The sequence below is a fragment of the Mustela erminea genome, chromosome 19 (genome assembly GCF_009829155.1).
Source record: "Mustela erminea isolate mMusErm1 chromosome 19, mMusErm1.Pri, whole genome shotgun sequence".
Lineage (NCBI taxonomy): Eukaryota > Metazoa > Chordata > Mammalia > Carnivora > Mustelidae > Mustela > Mustela erminea.
Genome location: NC_045632.1, coordinates 7,458,840 through 7,477,560, shown reverse-complemented (window position 1 = coordinate 7,477,560; position 18,721 = coordinate 7,458,840). Strand labels below are relative to the sequence as shown.

General features: G+C 44.0%; 1 pseudogene; it reads left to right on the top strand.

Moving 5' to 3' along the window:
• The first annotated feature begins 6,777 nt into the window (after positions 1 to 6,777).
• Positions 6,778 to 14,245, top strand: LOC116580060 (annotated as a pseudogene).
• The last annotated feature ends 4,476 nt before the right edge of the window (positions 14,246 to 18,721 follow it).

Sequence of the window (18,721 nt, the reverse complement as noted above, 5' to 3'; positions counted from 1 at the left end):
CTGCCCCTCGGAACAATTTGTTACTTAAACTGTAACCCCTGGAGGATTTTACTAATTGCCAAGCACATTTAGATATGACCTTAAGAAATACATATACTGGCAACAGGTCTTTGGGGAGAAGGACGATGTACGACCGTGAAGCTGGGCAGCTGGGGATGCCCGGCTCGCTCAGGGCAGAATGCCGCCCCTTCACAGAAGCTGGGCAGCCGGGAACGCCTGGTCAGCTCAGGGTGGAACGAAAACCGCCTGCTTCCCTTTTCCATTATTGCTCCTTTCTCTGTCCGCAAGACGTGACTAACGTTTGACTTTCATTGGTCCTTCTGTTGGCTATTGTTTCTATCTAATAAAGGTGAGACGATGGAGTTGCTCGGGGCAGCAGTCTTTTCAACTGTTGTCCCCCCCCCCCCCCCCGCCCCCCCGCTCCCAATCTCTTGCAGCTGACTTGTTTGTGCCTAATTCTTCTCCAGTTGCTGGCTGGAAGTGGCAATTTATTTTGGTGAGGCCAAAGGGGATATATGCAGGTGGGCAAAACCCTAATTTCCAAACATTTGCTTTTCTAATCATCCTGTGAGATGCATTCCTTCCTTCTGAAACGCTAGATCCCTACCCCCTTCTCCTTAATCCAGAATGACTTATACATCTCATTCTGTCAAATTTCCATGTCTATGTGGTATTCCTCATAGGTATGCCATTACATTTGTTTTTCTCAGGTTAATCTGTCTCACATCAATTTGATTTTTTCCCCCAATTTGATTCATAGTCCAGCTAGAAAGACTCTTGAAGGAGACACAAATTCTTGCTTCCCAACAGTGGTAATTGAATGTTTGTCCTGCCAACAGATGGGTCACTCAGATAAAATTTATCTCCTATAATAACTCTTATTTTAGAAAGAGCCCCCAACTTAGATTCCTCTATATGGTTAAGGAACAAAAGTTTCTCTTGAGCCCACAAGATCTCAACTGCCTTCAGGTCCAAATAATCCACATGCCAAAGTGGCACATTCTGGGGTGGTGGGCCTGTCCCAACCCTTTTCAAGGCACCAAATCTAATGAGAAAGAAATCAAGGCACCAAACCATACAATCTTTGCTCCCATATATCTGCTTTTGGACTTCAGCAAAATATTAGCATCTACCATTAAGACACGGGAGGCAGCCCAAACCTGCTCTAATCTGCTCAGGGGGAAAAGCCCAGAGTGCAGCCAGACATGGAAAAGCTTCAGTAAGAGAGGATTCTGGATGGAGCTGGGAGGCAAAGGCATGTTCTAGGCTTCCCTGCCTATGGGATGGATTATTTCCAGTTCTGTCTTCCTAAAGTTTTTTTTTAAGATTTTATTTATTTATTTGACAGAGAGAGATCACAAGTAGACAAAGAGGCAGGCAGAGAGAGAGAGAGAGAGAGAGAGAGAGGAAAGCAGGCTCCCTGCTGAGCAGAGAGCCCGATGCGGGACTCGATCCCAGGACACTGAGATCATGACCTGAGCCGAAGGCAGCAGCTTAACCCACTGAGCCACCCTGTCTTCCTAAATTTATCTAGCAGAAGCTTTGTATAATTGTATTCTACTTAAGCCAATTCCCTGTCCATTTTATAACGTAAAATAAGTAATTTAATATAAACACTTAAGAGTTTCCTTGGGCGCCTGTGACCCCACAATCTTAACCACTTAACCATTTGTTGTAGACTGAAAGTCTCTGGATGGTAGGGATCATGGCTCTTCATCTCTGTTCTTCCAATGATTATATTAAATAGAAACCATCACTTTATCAGTTTGCATTTCTAAGCCTCCTCAGTGTTCATCACAGTACAAGGAACCTGACTCCTACTTCAGTGCCATGAAGGAGATTCCCTCTATGGGGAAAGAAGAGGACCTCAAATGACTCACTCCAGCTCCTTTGAGATGGAAGCAAATTCAAATTCTGTTGTCATCCTGCCCCAGTCAGCACAGGACATTCCCTCAAATCCCAAGTCTCTGGTGCTGGAGGGAGTGTCCCCAGTTAGACCAACCAGATGCCCCCAAAGTGATATAAAGGAGAGAAATGCAAGCTGGGTCTGTGACATCTGCTAGGTTGAGATCACCCTTGGACACAGTTGTGATATTACCTTTCCCTGAGCAAGACACTCTTATGTAAGATGTCTCTACTCCACTAACAGTTTACACAGAAGTGTAATTGTCATGGCTCTGGGTATTTCCGAGTCCTGACCTCCCATGGCTAGGGATCTTCTCCCTTCTTGACATAACTCAGGGCAGGGAATTTGTCCCTGAAAAGTGCTGCTTTTGATGCCTGTGCTTTTTGGCATTGAACTGACCATCAGGAGCACCTCAGACAGCTGCATCTAGTCACTGGAAGAAATCTGGACAACACTGGGGTCCCACTCCAGTGTGGGCCTTTGGTTTTTTTGTCTTCGTTCATCCCTCAAACTCAAGAACACAGTATCTCTCCTGAATGATCTGCATATCCTCAGACAGAAATCTTGCCTTCTTTCATGAATCCCAAGTGCAGAACAGGCTCTGTGTGCAGATTCCAGGTGGGATCGTACCTCTGTCTTTGTGGTTGTTAGAGTGATAGGAGGGAACCCAGAGGGGAGATGATGTTCTAGTGTATCTTGACAATCCCCAAGCGGTGGATTCAGAATTTGGAGCTGCAGTACTAGTTCTCTGCAGGGGTAGGGGAGCATCAGGCACCTCTGCACATGTGTAGGCATTTGGACAAGAGATGGAGGCAACTCAGATTCTCACACCAACTTGGTGCACACGCTTGTCTCCTTGGGATTCCCAGGCCCCACTGTCTGAATCTGTTTAAGGTCTGTACATTAGAAGGAGCTGGAACTGCTGATTGCCACCCTGTGATGTTGTTTCCATGGGAATCTGGTCTAATTTTGCTCTAGCAGAGACAGAAGGACTCATATAGATGAGACACTTTCCTGCATGAAGACTTTGGGGCATCCAAACTCTGTGCTGCACAGCTGTAGGTTAGAGATGGAAGCCCAAAAGGGAACTGGGTGGTGGTGGGAGATAATCTGTCAAATGATCCTCCAGAGGTTTTTTTGTTTTTTTTTTTTTTTTAAGATTTTATTTATTTATTTGACAGAGATCACAAGTAGGCAGAGAGGCAGGCGGGGGGGTGGTGGTGGTGGTAAGGGAAGCAGGTTCCCGGCTGAGCAGAGAGCCTGATGTGAGGTCAATCCCAGGACCCTGGGATCAAGACCTGAGCCGAAGGCAGAGACTTTAACCCAGTGAGCCACCCAGGCGCCCCTCCAGAGGGATTTTGATGGACACCTTCTGTGTTTATGCAGGTACTGGTAATTCTGGCCAGTGTTGGGGCAAACAGAATTAATAGCAAAATCTCCCAAACCAGAAAACCTCCAGACAAACGTAGAAGAGAAAGAAAACACTTAAAAAAATTTCAAAAAAAAAAAAGATTTTATTTATTTATTTGAGGAGAGAGAGGGAAAAGCAAGTCCCTCACCAAGCAGGGAGCCCAGTGCAGGGCTTGATCCCAGGACCCAAGACCATGACCCAAGCCGAAGACAGGCACACAACCCACTGGGCCACCCAGGAGTCCCAAGAAAACACTTTCATTACAGAATAAGCATTAAACCAGATTGCGGTGCTAATTACAGGCAATCTACCAAATGATTAAAGACCGAAAGAAATCTCACCCTTTCATACAGCCAAGCAGATATAACTTATTCACATGCTCAAGAAAAATAACAATTAGGTCTCAAGTAAGAGGATTTGACAGCACTTGAAATTTGGGGTGACCATGCATGTGTTAACTGGCTTTCTACCAAGTTGAAGTAAACTCACATTTTTTTTAAAAGATTTTATTTATTTATTTGACAGAGAGAGATCACAAGTAGGCAGAGAGGCAGGCAGAGAGAGAAGGGGGAAGCAGGCTCCCTGCTGAGCAGAAAGCCCGATGCGGGGCTCAATCCCAGGTCCTGGGATCATGACCTGAGCCGAAGGCAGAGGCTTAACCCACTGAGCCACCCAGGTGCCCCATAAACTCACAACTTTAGGACAGGAGTATTTCTGCACCGTGGAACTTGCTGCTACTGGAGTTAGGCTCCTACCATCATGCAGAAAATGAGGGGTGGGCATGCTATCCCCCTTGATGCTCACGTCAAAGAGGTTGATCCCATGCAGTTGAGAAAGAGATTCTTAGAAGGCATCTAGCCTTTGGCTAGGGTCATGATCCCAGGGTCCTGGGAACAAGCCCCATGTCAGGCTCCCTGCTCAGCGAATCTGCTTCTCCCTCTCCCTCTGCACCTCCCCTCCACTCGTGTTCTCTCAAATAAATAAAATCTTAAAAAAAAAAAAAAAGACATTCCTAGACCTGAAAGCTGAAAAAAGCTTTCTTCAGCTTTAAAGGATTTACGTATATTTCAAAGCTTTGAAGAAAGAAATTGTAAGATTGCTAAACTGAACATTCTAAGAAAAGGGAGGTGAAGGAAATATTTTCCCTTATTTTGAGCTCAGAGTATTATACTTCCTGTGCTGTATGTGTATTTGTCCCTACCACAACCAGGGCTAAGGCCCTATCACCTAGGGCTGGTGAGTACCTAAATTCCTACAGGCACAGAATTTGGGTAGCTGGGGTGGCCTTGAGTGCACTGTGCTCCTGCGCAAGGGTCTGAGCAAAAGGAGTGGGTAGGACTGGACAAGGCTCCCCAAGGACACAGAGCAGGGAGACAGCTCAGGCTTGGTTGAAGGGCTGTGCTGTAGACACAGACTTAGGTTGCCGCTGTGCCTGCCCTATTCCTGTGTACCTGTAGGCAAATGGCATCATGAGGGGCTTGTCAAAGCCTAGGTTGATAGAGGGCCAAGGCTGCTGCAGGAGACTCAGAACCAGGTTTTCTGTGGCCACTTGGGAGGGTTTGTATGCAATCTTAGCACAGGCTTTGTAGCCCCACTTCTTGAGAAGGGAGCTGTGTGTGTGTGTGTGTGTGTGTGTGTCTGTGTGTGTGCATGTCTGGGTCCAGAGAATAGATATTGACTTAATTCCCCCCAGTTTTTTTTAAGACCGCATTTATTTATATGACAGAGAACAAGAGAGCACAAGTAGGCAAAGAGGCAGCCAGAGGGAGGAGCAGGCTCCCCGCTGAGCCAGGAGCCATATGGGGAACTCCATCCTAGCACCCTGGGATCACGACCAATCAACAAGCAAATTTAAAGTTAAATACATTATGGAGCCCCATGTCCCATTAACCACTACTCATCCAGACCTCGGTTGCCCTTCCTTCTCCCTCCCAAGGATTTCTGTCTATTAATGTGTTCGAGTCTTTCTCTTTCTTGATTCTCTCCACTGATTCTCCTTTCCTGTGATTCCCCTGGCTCCGCCCGGTTTTCTCCCCTTTTCTCTTTCACTACACCTACACCTTCCAGGGAACTCTTGAAACCTATTTCACCTTCCCTTACTCTTTCAGCCCAAGCTTTCGCACTGTTCCCATCTCCATAGATTTCGGCCTCTCTCTCCCTCCACCCTGTCCTCTCTGCTCCCCAGTTCCGTTCCCTCTTTCCTGTTACACCCTCTGGCTAAGCTCTCGCACTGCTGTTTCTCTCTGCGCGGTCATCCCTACCGCCTCTCTGTCCCAGCATCGTCTACCCAAAACCTTCTTCTCCTTCCCACTGTCTGCGTGAAGTGCGTCGCCCTTGTCACCTCATTTATGTTAACCGAGGGCCCTCTTATTCGGCTCCCCTTCTTCCGGAGCGCCTCCCTTTCCTCCACATTTCGCTCGTTTCTTTTCTCCGCTGGCGACTTGCCCTTCCACTCTTAGGGCCTCGTTGCAAGTCCCTCCCGCATCGTCCTCATCTCGCGTCTCTTACGGCCCCTCTCACGGCCCCTCTCACGGCTCTTTCCTCTGCCATGCTCTTTCTCCGCCCCCCACCCTATCCCTCGTCTGCCGCAGTCACGGCCGCCACAAGGCCTCCCATCCTCGCGAGGGACCTGCTCCGTCACTCCCCGAGATCTTCCGTCCTAAATCCCACTCCTGAAAGCCCGCACCAAAAAAGGTGCCCTTCCCGGGCCTCGGTCGCCTACACTGCACGCAGGGCTGCACGGGTGCGTCTCAGGAGGTCCGCGCGGTCCGCGCGGAACCAGGGCCAGGGAGAGAGTCCGCGCGTCTGTGGGCCGAGCCGGGCCAGGCTGCGGCGCGAGACGCACAAGCCCATCTCCCTGGCCTTCCATGGCGCGGGTGCGAGCGGTGCCCGGGACGGCGTGAAGCACGGAGACAGCGCAGCAGACGGTGTCCAGAGGGCCGGAGACCACAGGCGGGGACGGAACCGAAAGGCACCGGGACCCCGGGCCTGCAGCGCCGCCCGCAGGATTCTGTGTGTCTCCGCGACACGCTATTTACCGCGGTGGGAGGTGCGGGTGAAGGGACTCGAATGTACGTGGAGACCCCAGGGGTGCAGGCCTGGGGACCGAGATTTTGACGCAGGTAACAGAGAGGATCGAAAACAACAGAAGCGGTCGAGAGCTTTTAAGATACCCAGTCGCGTCGGGGCCCACAGGGCTGTAAAAAACTGCGCGTGCGCGCTGGTGGAAGGGCCGGGCTGCGGCGCTGCCGGAGTGGAGCGCTTCCCGCAAAGGGAAGGGTAAACTAAGTTTCCGCCCAGTGTGAGAACTCGGCAGACCCGGATGGAGCGCACCCGGTAATAGGCAGGTTGTGAAAAGAGGCCAGGCCGGACCGCTCACCGTCTGAGGGCGGGGCTTGGGTGGAGCGCTTCCGGGAACGACCGGACACACACACTGGCCAGAACGGGGCTGCGCGACGGGATGGGGCGGAGCTTGGGGGAGCGCTTCCGGTAATGGTAGGAAAAAAGTTAGGATCCCTCCGTAAAGAACAGAAGGCGGGGGCCGAGCGGAAGCTGGGCTGAGAGCTTCCGCCACTGGGCGCACCCCAGCGAACCCCTTGGCTGGATCTTCAGGGGTGAGGCCAGGAACCTTAGACGGCCTGTGGGTGGGGCCTGGCTTTCTTCAGCCCGCTCCCAGGATGTGTCTTTCTTTGGGATTTCCAGCCTTTTGAATTTCTGTCGCTTCCTGTGGGACAGGCGTGCTGCCTAATTTAAGTGATGTCTCCAACAGTGTGAGGTAGAGCTGTAGTCGTTTGGGCCACTTAGGTTGAAAGCTAAAATATTTACGGTTTCTCAAGCTGAGACGGTTTTCGTTAAAAACGGTTTTGTCCTAGAGGTAGAGACGCTGCTCCTTGGAGAGGCCAACCAGACTCCGTGGTCTGGGACCCGTTCCTCGGTAGTGAATGGATGTGGTTCTTCGGCTGGATCCAGGAACTTAGGCTGGATCCAAAATGGGCCAAGGCTGGGTCCAGAATTTAACTTAAGCAATTTATCTAAGTAAGGAACATACCTGTCTGTAAAAGGGATGCAAACCTGAATGTGCAATGGGAAAACCTACCAATGCGAAATACTGCCATTTTTTATCAACATTTTCCAGTCACAGTGCTATGAAACTAGGAATCACTCATAAGGAAAATTTTGGAAAGAGCACAAATACAGGTGACATGATACAATCAATAAGTCAAACAAGAAATCAAGAGATCAAAATTTACACAGAAACAAATAAAAAAAATGTCCAAAATATTTGGAATGCAGCAAAAGCAGTTCTAACAGGAAAGCAATACAAACCTACCTCAAGAAGCAAGAAAATCTCAAACAACTTACATTTGAGGGAGCTAGAAAAAGCAGAACAGAGAAACCTAAAACCGACAGAAGAAAATAATAAAGATTAGAGCAGAAATAAATGAAATAAAAACTAAGGAAACCATAGAACAAAATAATGAAACCAGGAGCCTGTTCTTTGAAAAGATCAACAAAATCAATAAACCTCTAGCTGGACTAATTTAAAAAAAAAACCCTAAACCAAAAACAAAACAGTGAACTCTGTGAACATCAGAAATGAAAGAGGAGAAGTAACAACTGACACCAAAGAAATACAAACAATTTTAAGAGAATATTATGAGGGGCGCCTGGGTGGCTCAGTGGGTTAGTCTCTGCCTTCAGCTCAGGTCATGATCTCAGGGTCCTGGGTTGGAGCTTCCATGGGGCTCCTGCTCAGCAAGGGGCCTGCTTCCCCTTCCCTCTCTGCCTGCCTCTCTTCCTACTTGTGATCTCTCTCTCTGTCAAATAAATAAAATCTTTTTAAAAAATTATGAGAAACAATATGCCAACAAATTAGGCAACCTAGAAGATATGGGTAGGTTCCCAGAAACATAAATTACCAAAACTGAAGCAGGAAGAAACAGAAAATTTCAACAACCAATTACTAGCAATGAAATTAAATTAGTAATCAAACACTCCCAACAAACAAAAGTCCAAGACCAAATGGCTTCACAGGCAATACCCTGAGACCAAAACCAGATGAAGACACCACGGGGTGGGAGTTGGGGGGGAGAGCTACAAGCCAATATCCCTGATAAACATAGATGCAAAAATTCTCAACAAAATACTAGCAAATCAAATCCAACAATACGTTAAAAAAATCATTCACCATGGAACGCCTGGGTGGCTGGCTCAGTTGTTTAAACGGCTGCCTTCAGCTCAGGTCATGATCCCAGCGTCCTCAGATCGAGTCCCACATCGGGCTCCTTGCTCGGCAGGGAGCCTGCTTCTCTCTCTGTCTCTGCCAGCCACTCTGTCTGCCTGTGCTCACTCTTGCATGTGCTCTCTCTTTGACAAATAAATAAATAAAATCTTAAAAAAAAATCATTCACCATGATCAAGCAGTATTCCTGGAATGCAAGCATGGTTCAGTATTCATAAATCAATATGATACATCACATTAGTAAGAGAAAGTATTTAAAAACATGATTATTTCAATAGATGGAGAAAAGCATTTGACAAAGTACAATGTCTAATCATCATAAAAACACTCAATAAAGTAGGTCTTTTTTTTTTTCAATAAAGTAGGTTTCAGGGGAACATACCTCAACATAGTAAAAGGCCTTATATGAAAAACCTATAGCTAACTCAATGGGGAAACAGCTTTTCACCTAAGGTGAGGAAAATGACAAGGATGTCCACTCTCACCACAGTACTGGAATTCCTAGCTAAGCAATCAGACAACAACCACCACAAAAAATCATCCAAGTGCTAAGGAAGAAGTAAAACTTTTACTATTTGCAGATAACTTGATACTATACATAGAAAAACTGTAAAGACTCCATCAAAAAACTACTAGTACCTATAAATTCAATAAAGTTGAAGGATATAAAATCGATATACAGAAATGTTACACTTCTATATTCCGATAATGAAGCAGCAGAAAGAGAAATTAAGAAAACAATCCCATTTACAATTGCACGCAAAATAATAAAATACCCAAGCATAAACTTAACAGAAGAGATGAAAGACTTCTCTGGAAACTATAAAACACTGATGAAAGAAACCAAGGACAACACAAGAAATGGAAAGACATTCCATGCTCATGCATTGGAAGAACAGATACTGGTAGAATAGCTATGCTACTTGGGTGCCTGGGTGGCTCAGTGGGTTAAGCCTCTGCCTTCAGCTTGGGCCATGATCTCAGGGTCCTGGGATTGAGTCCCACATCTCTGCTGAGCAGAGACCCTGCTTCCCCCTCTCTCTGCCTGCCTCTCTGCCTACTTGTGACTTCTCTGTGAGTGTGTCAAATAAATAAATAAAATCTTAAAAAAAAAAGAGTATCTATGCTACCCAAAGCAATCTACACATTTAATACAATCCCTATCAAAATACCAACAGTATTTTTCACAGAACTAGAACAAACAATCCTAAAATTTGTATGGAACCATGAAAGACCTTGAATAGACAAAGCAATCTTGAAAAAGAAAAACAAGCAGGGGAGGGGAAGGGAAATAAAAAGTAAAATAATTAAAAAGAAAAACAAAACTGGATGTATCACAATACCAGACTTCAAATTACATTACAAAAGTGTAGGAATCAAAACCATATGGTACTAGCACAAAAACAGACACATAAGCCAATTGAACAGAATAGAAAGCCCCAAAATAACCCAAAATTATATGGTCAATTGATTTTTAACAAAGGAGGCAAGAATATGCAATGGAAAGAGAGTCACTTCAACAAATGGTGTTTGGAAAACCAGGATTCATGATCTAAACGTGAGACCTGAAACCATAAAAATCCTAGAAGAGGCAGTGATTTTTCTTACATTAGTCATGCAACATTTCTCTAGATGTTTCTTAGGCAAGGGAAATAAAAAACTACTGGGACTCTATAAAAACAAAAAGCTTCTGCACAGTGAAGGAAACAATCAACAAAACTAAAAGGCAAACTGTGGAATGGGAAAAGATATTTGTAAATGACATATATGATAAAGAGTTAGTATCCAAAATATATAAAACATATATGATAAAGAGTTAGTATCCAAAATATATATAACTCAATATCCAAAAACCAAATGATCCAATTAAAAAATGGGCAGAAGTCATGGATAGACATTTCCCCAAAGATGACATTCAGATGGCAGCAGATACTTGGAAATATGCTCAACATCACTCTTCATTAGGGAAATGGAAATTAAAACTACAATGAGCTATCACTTCACACCTGGCAGAATGGCTGAAATAAAAAACTCAGGAAAAAAACAAGAGCTGGTGAGGGTATGGAGAGAAAAGAAACCCTCTTGCACTGTTGATGGGAATGCAAACTGGTGCAGCCACTGTGAAAAACAGTATGGAGGTTTCTCAAAAAGTTAAAAATAGAATGACCCTATGATCCATTAATTGTACTGCTGGGTATTTACCTCCTAAACGCAAAAACAGTAATTTTCAAAAGGATACATGCACCCTAAAATTATTGTGACATCATTTACAATGGCCAAATTATGGAAACAGCCTGTGTCCATCAACAGCTGAGGGTAAGGAGATGTGGTGTATGTATACAATGGAATATTTTCAGCCATAAAAAAAGAATGAAATCTTGCCATTTGTTAACAACATTGGTAGAGCAAGAAAGTATAATGCTAAATGAAATAGGCCAGTCAAGGAAATAAAAATGGTATATGATTTCACTTGTATGTGGAATTTAAGAAACAAAACAAACAACCAAAGGGGAAAAAAGAGAGACTAAGAAAGAGACTCTTAACTATTGAGACCAAACTGATGGTTACCATAGATTTGGGGGCGGGTAGGCTAAACAGTGATGGAGATTAAGGAATGCACTTGTCCAGATGAACACTGGTGAGGTATGAAAGTGCTGAATCACTTATTGTTCATCTGAAACTAGTATTACACTGTATATGGCTGGAATTTAAATTTTAAAACCTTAATAAAATAACAAACCACCACCACCAACACCTAGCCCCAAACAATTTCAAGTTTCTGTCTTTACAGGGAGAGGGGAGAAAAAAAAGGAAAATTGATGCTGATCTATAAGGCAAGTAACTTTCTTTTTTCTTTCAGCTCTTAAAGATCTGCCTGAAGGGGTGCCTGGGTGGCTCAGTGGGTTAAGCCTCTGCCTTTGGCTCAGGTCATGGTCTCAGTGTTGTGGGATTGGGCCCTACATCAGGCTCTCTGCTCAGCAGGAAGCCTGTTCCCCCTCCCACACACACCCCCACCACCTGCCTCTCTGCCTACTTGTGATCTTAAAAAAAAAAAAAATTCTGCTTGAAGACCACCAAAGAACACTGCCACATACTTAAGAAATCAGCCTGGTTCTCCTGCCCACTCTCCACTCTATGCACTATAATTCAATAAGGGCAGAAGGGTGGAAGTGGGTAAGAGCAAACGGGGGACAGATGGCCTCAGGGTGTCAGGTAACCTCTGAAACCTGACAGCCCACAGCAGGTGATCTTTGCACACCTACATAACCTTAGTGCCTCTCAGAAAGAGTGGCTATTGAAAAGAAATCACTTTCCTTTCAGGGTTTATCCTCTGGTTGCTCCAGACTTAAGATTTCAAAGGAAGGTGAAAGGGGGGAAGAGGACTTAAAAAGGAGGGTGGTGTAATTAAAAAGATGATTTTTTCCAAAGCTATAGCCTCTGCCCTAAAAGTGATCAGATCTATACTAACTTGGGAGAAAGTGTTAAAAAGAGCTCCATTTAAGACCCCAAAGGAAAACAAGAAAGTACAGAAAGGATGCCTGGGTGGCTCAGTGGGTTAAAGCCTCTGCCTTCGGCTCAGGTCATGATACCAAGGTCTTGGGATCGAGTCCTACATCGGGCTCTCTGCTCCACAGCGATCCTTACTACCTCCTCTCTCTCTCTCTCTCTCTCTCTGCCTGCCTCTCTACTTGTGATCTCTGTCAAATAAATAAAATCATAAAAAAAAAGGTACAGGAAAACAAAGCCATCAACTTGATTTTCAAGAAGCATCATTCCACTGTTGTGACCCAGACGCCACCACCCAGTACCTGGCCCCTGCCATGACCCCAGTGAAAGTTGGGAAAGGAACTATATGGGAAGTTCTAAGTGCAGACTGTGAGGCTTCCAGCACCCTGGACTCCCAGGAGGCACTGGGTGGGGTCACCACATGCCAGTGAAGGTGTGGAACTGGAAGGCTTTACCGCAGCTCCCCTGGTGGCACTGAACTGCAGTTTTCCATCCCAGCATGCTCCCTCCCTCCCAGGACTCCTCCCCCCCCTCCCCCCCGCCAACTTTTCCCAAACATCCAGCTTTCAGCTAAATTGTTCAGGAAAGACGCCAGCTTTCTCAGTGCCAAGCCTCAGTCCTCAGGGCTCCCAGAGGTGTTGGGTGTGGGCTGGCATAGCACCCTCATGTCCTCCCTGTGGTCCAGCCAACACTGGCTATCGTATCACTCAAGTCCCCAGTTCCCAGGGGCTTTGGTGGCTACTGGCAAGCTCTCCAAGATCCAAGTGGCTACATCCAGAATGCGTTCAACGTAGCCACCACAGGGGTGGGTGGTGTGCCTTCCTGGCTCCAAGGGAGTATGAAAAGGGTACTATGGACGGGCTCCTAAAGAGTCTCACTGTGAGAAAGGGAGAGTCCAATATGTGGACCCATCCCAGGTGCTGGAAAGTGGGAGCTAGGGAAGTTCCACCTGAAAGTGAGAAGTGCTGCTACCTGTGGGAGTTTTCCTCAGGATAAAAGTATTAAAAACTTAGACTAGTAACATTAACAATAAACATGTCCAGGAACTTATATATCTTTGAATGGCACCAAAGGACCCTGCATTTTGATAGGAGTGTTGTCTGTTCCTCTTATGTAAACACATCACTAAGGTGAAAGATGTTGCTAAAAATTATAGGACTATGATCATTTCTAATGGGGAACCAATGGTAAGTAGAGAGTATTGAATTGCAGTCAACATGATAAATGTAGCTCACACATTATATTCCCATGCAGGATCCTCTGACTCTGAAGATAAAATAATTATCAGCCATTGCAAGCTGAAAGAATGGCTTCAGGAATGCGACCATCAGAACAATCTTACCACAATCAGTATTCAGAATCACTGGAAATTTCTCTCTTCTCTACCATTATCTCCTCCTTTACTCTACTGGGTGCAGGGTGAGGTCCACAGATTTGATTCTCAAGCACCTGACTCTAGCCAACTCTTTAGTCCTGCTTCCTAAAGGAGTCTCCCAGACAGTGGCAGCTCTTGATTTGAAAGATTTCCTGGCTGATGTCAGATGCACACTTGTTTTCTATCTTCAGAGTGGGAAGGGGTGTGCCCATCAGCAGCACCTGTCTCTTGAGTATCTTCCAGGGTATCACAGTCACCCCCAGAAGCTCCACCATGGGCAGAACTTAAAGTGAAAGCTTCCAGGTACATTGGCTCCTTTTTTTCCTGGTGCTGGATCCTGCTAATACTGGTAAATATCTCTTTTCCTGTGTACGTGACTGGCAAATGGAACAATGCAAACATCACAGTGAAAAATTATTTGCGATACTGTTCAGGGCTACACAATAAAACCCCATTATCACTACAGTAACAGTGTCATCAATTCTCTGATATTTGCTGCTTGGGGGTCATGCTTTGGGCCAGTGGCTCCGTGGTTTCCTCATGTATAAGCGTAAGCAGTGGGTCAGACATATCCATACCAACAATCTCTCCCCAAGATGCTCTCCTGGGTCGAGTCACCCAAAGAATCCTTGTATCATTTTACACCATTTTCCACCTTCCAACTCTGCATTGTTATTAATAATTCCAGTGTGTTGCTCTGCCTTAAACAACAGATTTTTCCCAACTATAGGCCTCCATTCTATGAGCCACAGCTCCAGTGTCTCCAGGCTCTGTTTTGTGTGGACAAGGAACAAAATCTCCTGATGTCATCAGAAATGTCAAGTGGGGCACCTGGCCAGCTCATTCAATAGAACCTGAGATGTCTGACTGCATGGGTTGTAAGTTCAAGTCCCACAATGGGGCTTGAGTATAACATAAAAAAAGAAATGAAACATATGACGTTATGTTTATGCACAACAATCCATTGTTTATTCACTCCTCTTCACAGAGTTTTACAGTGATGACACAGTCACCTTACAAAAGATGTTGGACTGAAGTTGTGTCCAATAATAAACCATAAACGCAAGAATTGTAAATGGAGTACTGCATGTACTGCATGATTATTATGTAAATCCTCACATAACTGTTATTATAGTGGAGTAGTTTGAATCTATGAAATAATAAAACATGGATCCTGACACAACCTGGATATTATGGGGATGTCTTTGAGCACAGAACTTCCAGTTTGACATAATACATTTATCCAGAAATTAACCGCAGAATGTCTGGTAAAGTTCCATGGAAAAGGAACAGTATGTAAGATGGCCATTCAAGAAACTGAACAAAATGTTCTCTGGGGAAAATGAAATAAAATGGGGTAAGCGGAAAAGGAAATCTGGTTCAGGTAATACATGTGTTTGGGGCCAAGACAGGAAATTAGTACATTACAACTTTATAGAGATGATGGTTGTTGGAAGGATAATTATATGGAGGGAGGGAAGCACATTTTTTTTTCCCTATAAAAATATCTAGATTAAACTGTAGTGGGAAAAATGAAAGCACAAAGATGTATGGCCAATTGTTTAAAAGACATCAGGTGAGTGAGAAACAAAAAGGCAAAAGGTCTACGATAAGGTGGCATGGGTTTTGCCAACTCTAGAGACTTTTCTGTATCACATGAAGATGACAATTCTCATGTTGGAAAGAAAGAGACCTGGAGGCACTCATGTCCATTATGAGGAGGTAAGTGGAGTTTTTGACTAAACCTGTAGCAGCTTAGGAAGAGTCATGTCAAGGGAAAGTCAAAGAATCTTGTTTATGTGCAGTTTGTGGCAGGAGGATTTCCACAAGGACAAAACAGTTGTTACTCAAGTACGGGAAAAATGACAATATAGCTATCTCTGTATTTACCTAATGAAACTGTAGTAAAATATTAAGTATTCAATAATTTGAAGAGAGTTAGCTTGACATAATGAATCTTGTTATACTGAGCCCTGTGGCACAAAAATAGAGCAACACCATTTTTAAGATGATAAGAGACACTCAAATATCTGCCACACATTAGACCACAAATCAAGATTTAATACACACACACACTTGTACGAATGTCCGTGCATGTATATGTGTGGTTAGTTGTTAGACTGTTTTTCAATTATAGTACTGGAAAACTGCATATTAATAAATATACAAATAATACCACTTACAATGACTATAAGGACAACCTACATTAAACTCTATTATACAGTCCCGTTGGCAATTTACTAGGTTAAAATGTCAGATTATATTTCATTATTTTACTTTAATCCTAATGTTTTAACTTATGAAAAAAATTCACTGAATAGAGTCAAACAATGTTCGATTGTAACAAGAGCAATTACCAATGTATGTTCAATGTAATAGTGATAAATTGGGATTAGATTTACCAACACGCAATAGCATGTTCTGCTTTACCCATGGTCTATTTTCTTATCTTTCTATCTTTTCTGTAAATTTTCAATAATTCTCTACTTTACCTTTATTTAGGAGGTTTTACACTCAATATCTTCATGTTTCACCTAGGAATCAGAGCACATCTTTTAAAAACAGATTACAGTACTATTTAATGTCTTTACAATAACAAAAAGACAAGAAAACAGCACTCTATTTACCTTTAGCTGAATTTTTAAAAATTGGTGATAGGTATTTAAAAGCAATTTTTCAAGATACACGTATAGGTCTTAAGTACAAAGACAGTAAAACAGCATGAAGTGAACACATCTCTGTATCGATTTTGTAGTTTTTAAAAAAGCAGATTTTCAGTCCAAAAAACCTCTTTGTTAAGCCTTCCAATTACCACGCACCACAGTAAATAATGTAACATTTAACAGCACAGATCACTTTTCAAAGTGCCTCTTTGGCACTTTATAGAAATGGACCCATACAGAATAGAATATTTGACTTCACATTCCAAATGATTTCATGAACTCATTAACTTATGTTATAGGTCATTTACTAACATTAGTTCCATTGTGTGGACTCAACATTTAATAGACTTTCTTTGTGTAAATTATCTAACAATTACTTTGACCTTTCACTCCTGATGCACATGTGGGTGTTTCTCAGTTTGGGGCTATTATGAATAGCTCTGCTATGTAAATGCTAGAATTTGTGCTTTGGTGACACATGCACAAATTTCTGTTGGTTACATATTGAATGGTAAATTTCATGGTCATAGGCTTACATCTGTTCAGCTTTCATTCATACTTCCAATACTTTTAAAAATATTTTACCAGTTCTCACAACCATCACCATTTGTATGAGATTCCTTATTTATGCACATTCTTCAAGGTGGGCTCAAGGTAGAACAGTGTTAGTGAAGAAAACTCCCCAGACATTTGTCATCAGTGTGTGGGTGAGAATATAGCACATTTGTCTCAACCCTCTGCTGCGAGGGTTTCACTGAGTGGGTGAATTGTTTGTTGGAAACTTAGAGACTTTAGTCTCAATAGTCCTGTATAGGACATTCCTTCTCTGACAGTAGGTAAGGCTGATAAAATGTGACAAATTCAAAATCCTTTTCCAATTACAGTTTATTGGAATTATGTAGGCAATGTACAATGCTCATTCTAGCAGTAAAGACGTAATAGACTTCTGGAATGTCAGAGAAAATGCAAAACTGTGTCAGATTCCACCATTTGGAGTCTCTGACAAAGGCTGGAAGTCTCCCCTGGAAGACTCCATTGGGGTTTCGACTCAGGTTTGGTTTTTTTTTTTTTTTTTTTTTAAAGATTTATTTGAGAGAGAGAAAGAGAGAAAGATAAAGCACAAGCAGAGGGTGGGGAGGAGCAAAGGGAGAGGGAGAAGCAGACTCCTGCTGAGCAGGGAGTCCAATGCAATGCGGGGCTTGATCCCAGGACCCTGAGATCATGACCTGAGCCAAAGGCAGATGTTTAATTGACTGAGCCACCAGGGCAACCCTGGACTCAGGTTTCACATAACACAGATAAATTGCTTTTGGAAAGCAGCCACTAGCTTACTACTGAACATTTGTCAAAAGTGAAGCATGACCCATTCAGGACTTGTGACTATCTGGTGTAACATTCCCATGTTGATGAGGCAACTTGAACGCTAAAACCAACAAGGCAGAGAGGTCCTGAAAGACCTGCTGGTCAAACAGAGAAAGTATACTCAAGAATGAATCCTGACTGACATCAACAACATCTCAGCTCTACAGGAATGAGTCATATCTATAGCCTGATGCAAAGCTCCTGGTACCACGAGGACCTCAGTGATCCCAGGTTCCCCTCATTGTCTGACACTGGTCCACTGATGGCTCACCGAAGCTGAAACCTCACAGATTCGCTGGGCTGGATGTTTAGCCTCTATGTCGGACATGCAGAAATGAGAGTGGATATGGTTGTTTTACTCAGTGGTCAGAATCCAGGATCTTGGGCTACTGCCCATGTTGGAGTTACCTGACCTGCCACTTGAAAAACTACAGACTGAGATTAAGGGCACTAATCTTTGTGCAATATGCAGAAACAAATCACTGGCGCTGACATAACTATCTGCATTCATTCATTCAGGAGCCATGGTGGGCGAACGCCTGTTCACTGAAGAAATGGACTATAATCAGGCTGTTGACCAAGCCTAGAATTTTTTTTTAAACTTTTTTTTTTTTTTTTATATAACTCGACAGTCAATGTGGGGCTCAAACTCACAACCCCAAGATCAAGACTCACGTGCTCTATCGAGCCAGCCAGGTACACCAAACCTGTTTTATAACTACCACTGCATCATACCATTGTGGGTCTTCTGTTTGACTGACAGAAGGCTGTCATGTTTGGGAGGCCCTCATCTGTTCAAAAAATCCTTTTATTCTCTATCCTAAAGCTTGCTTTCTTCTTACATTTCCTCTGAATTCTGTATCCCATGGCAACACTAGGCTCTACTGCTGTCCTGGGACTGCATCAGTCATGTGAGGAAAAGGGATACAGGAAAAAAGAGATTAATCAGCTGCATCTAAGGAACAGCAGGTGCCATGTTACTTCACTTTTCTCTTCAGGCGAACCCTCCAGTTTACGACAACAGGAGACAAGGTTACCAGGGTGAAGGCAGAATGCACAGCGATGATGCAGGAGGCTGAGAATAGCTTTTGGGGTGGTATGTTCACAAGATGAAACTAAGAAGCACCGGAATTAGGATACTAAATCACATGACCTGTGACTAGGACAGGAAGACACGTGCATGCGCAATGCCCTCCCTCAACCACATTTCACAGAAAGGTCCCACACGATGTGCAACCAAGCCTTGCATGGAAGG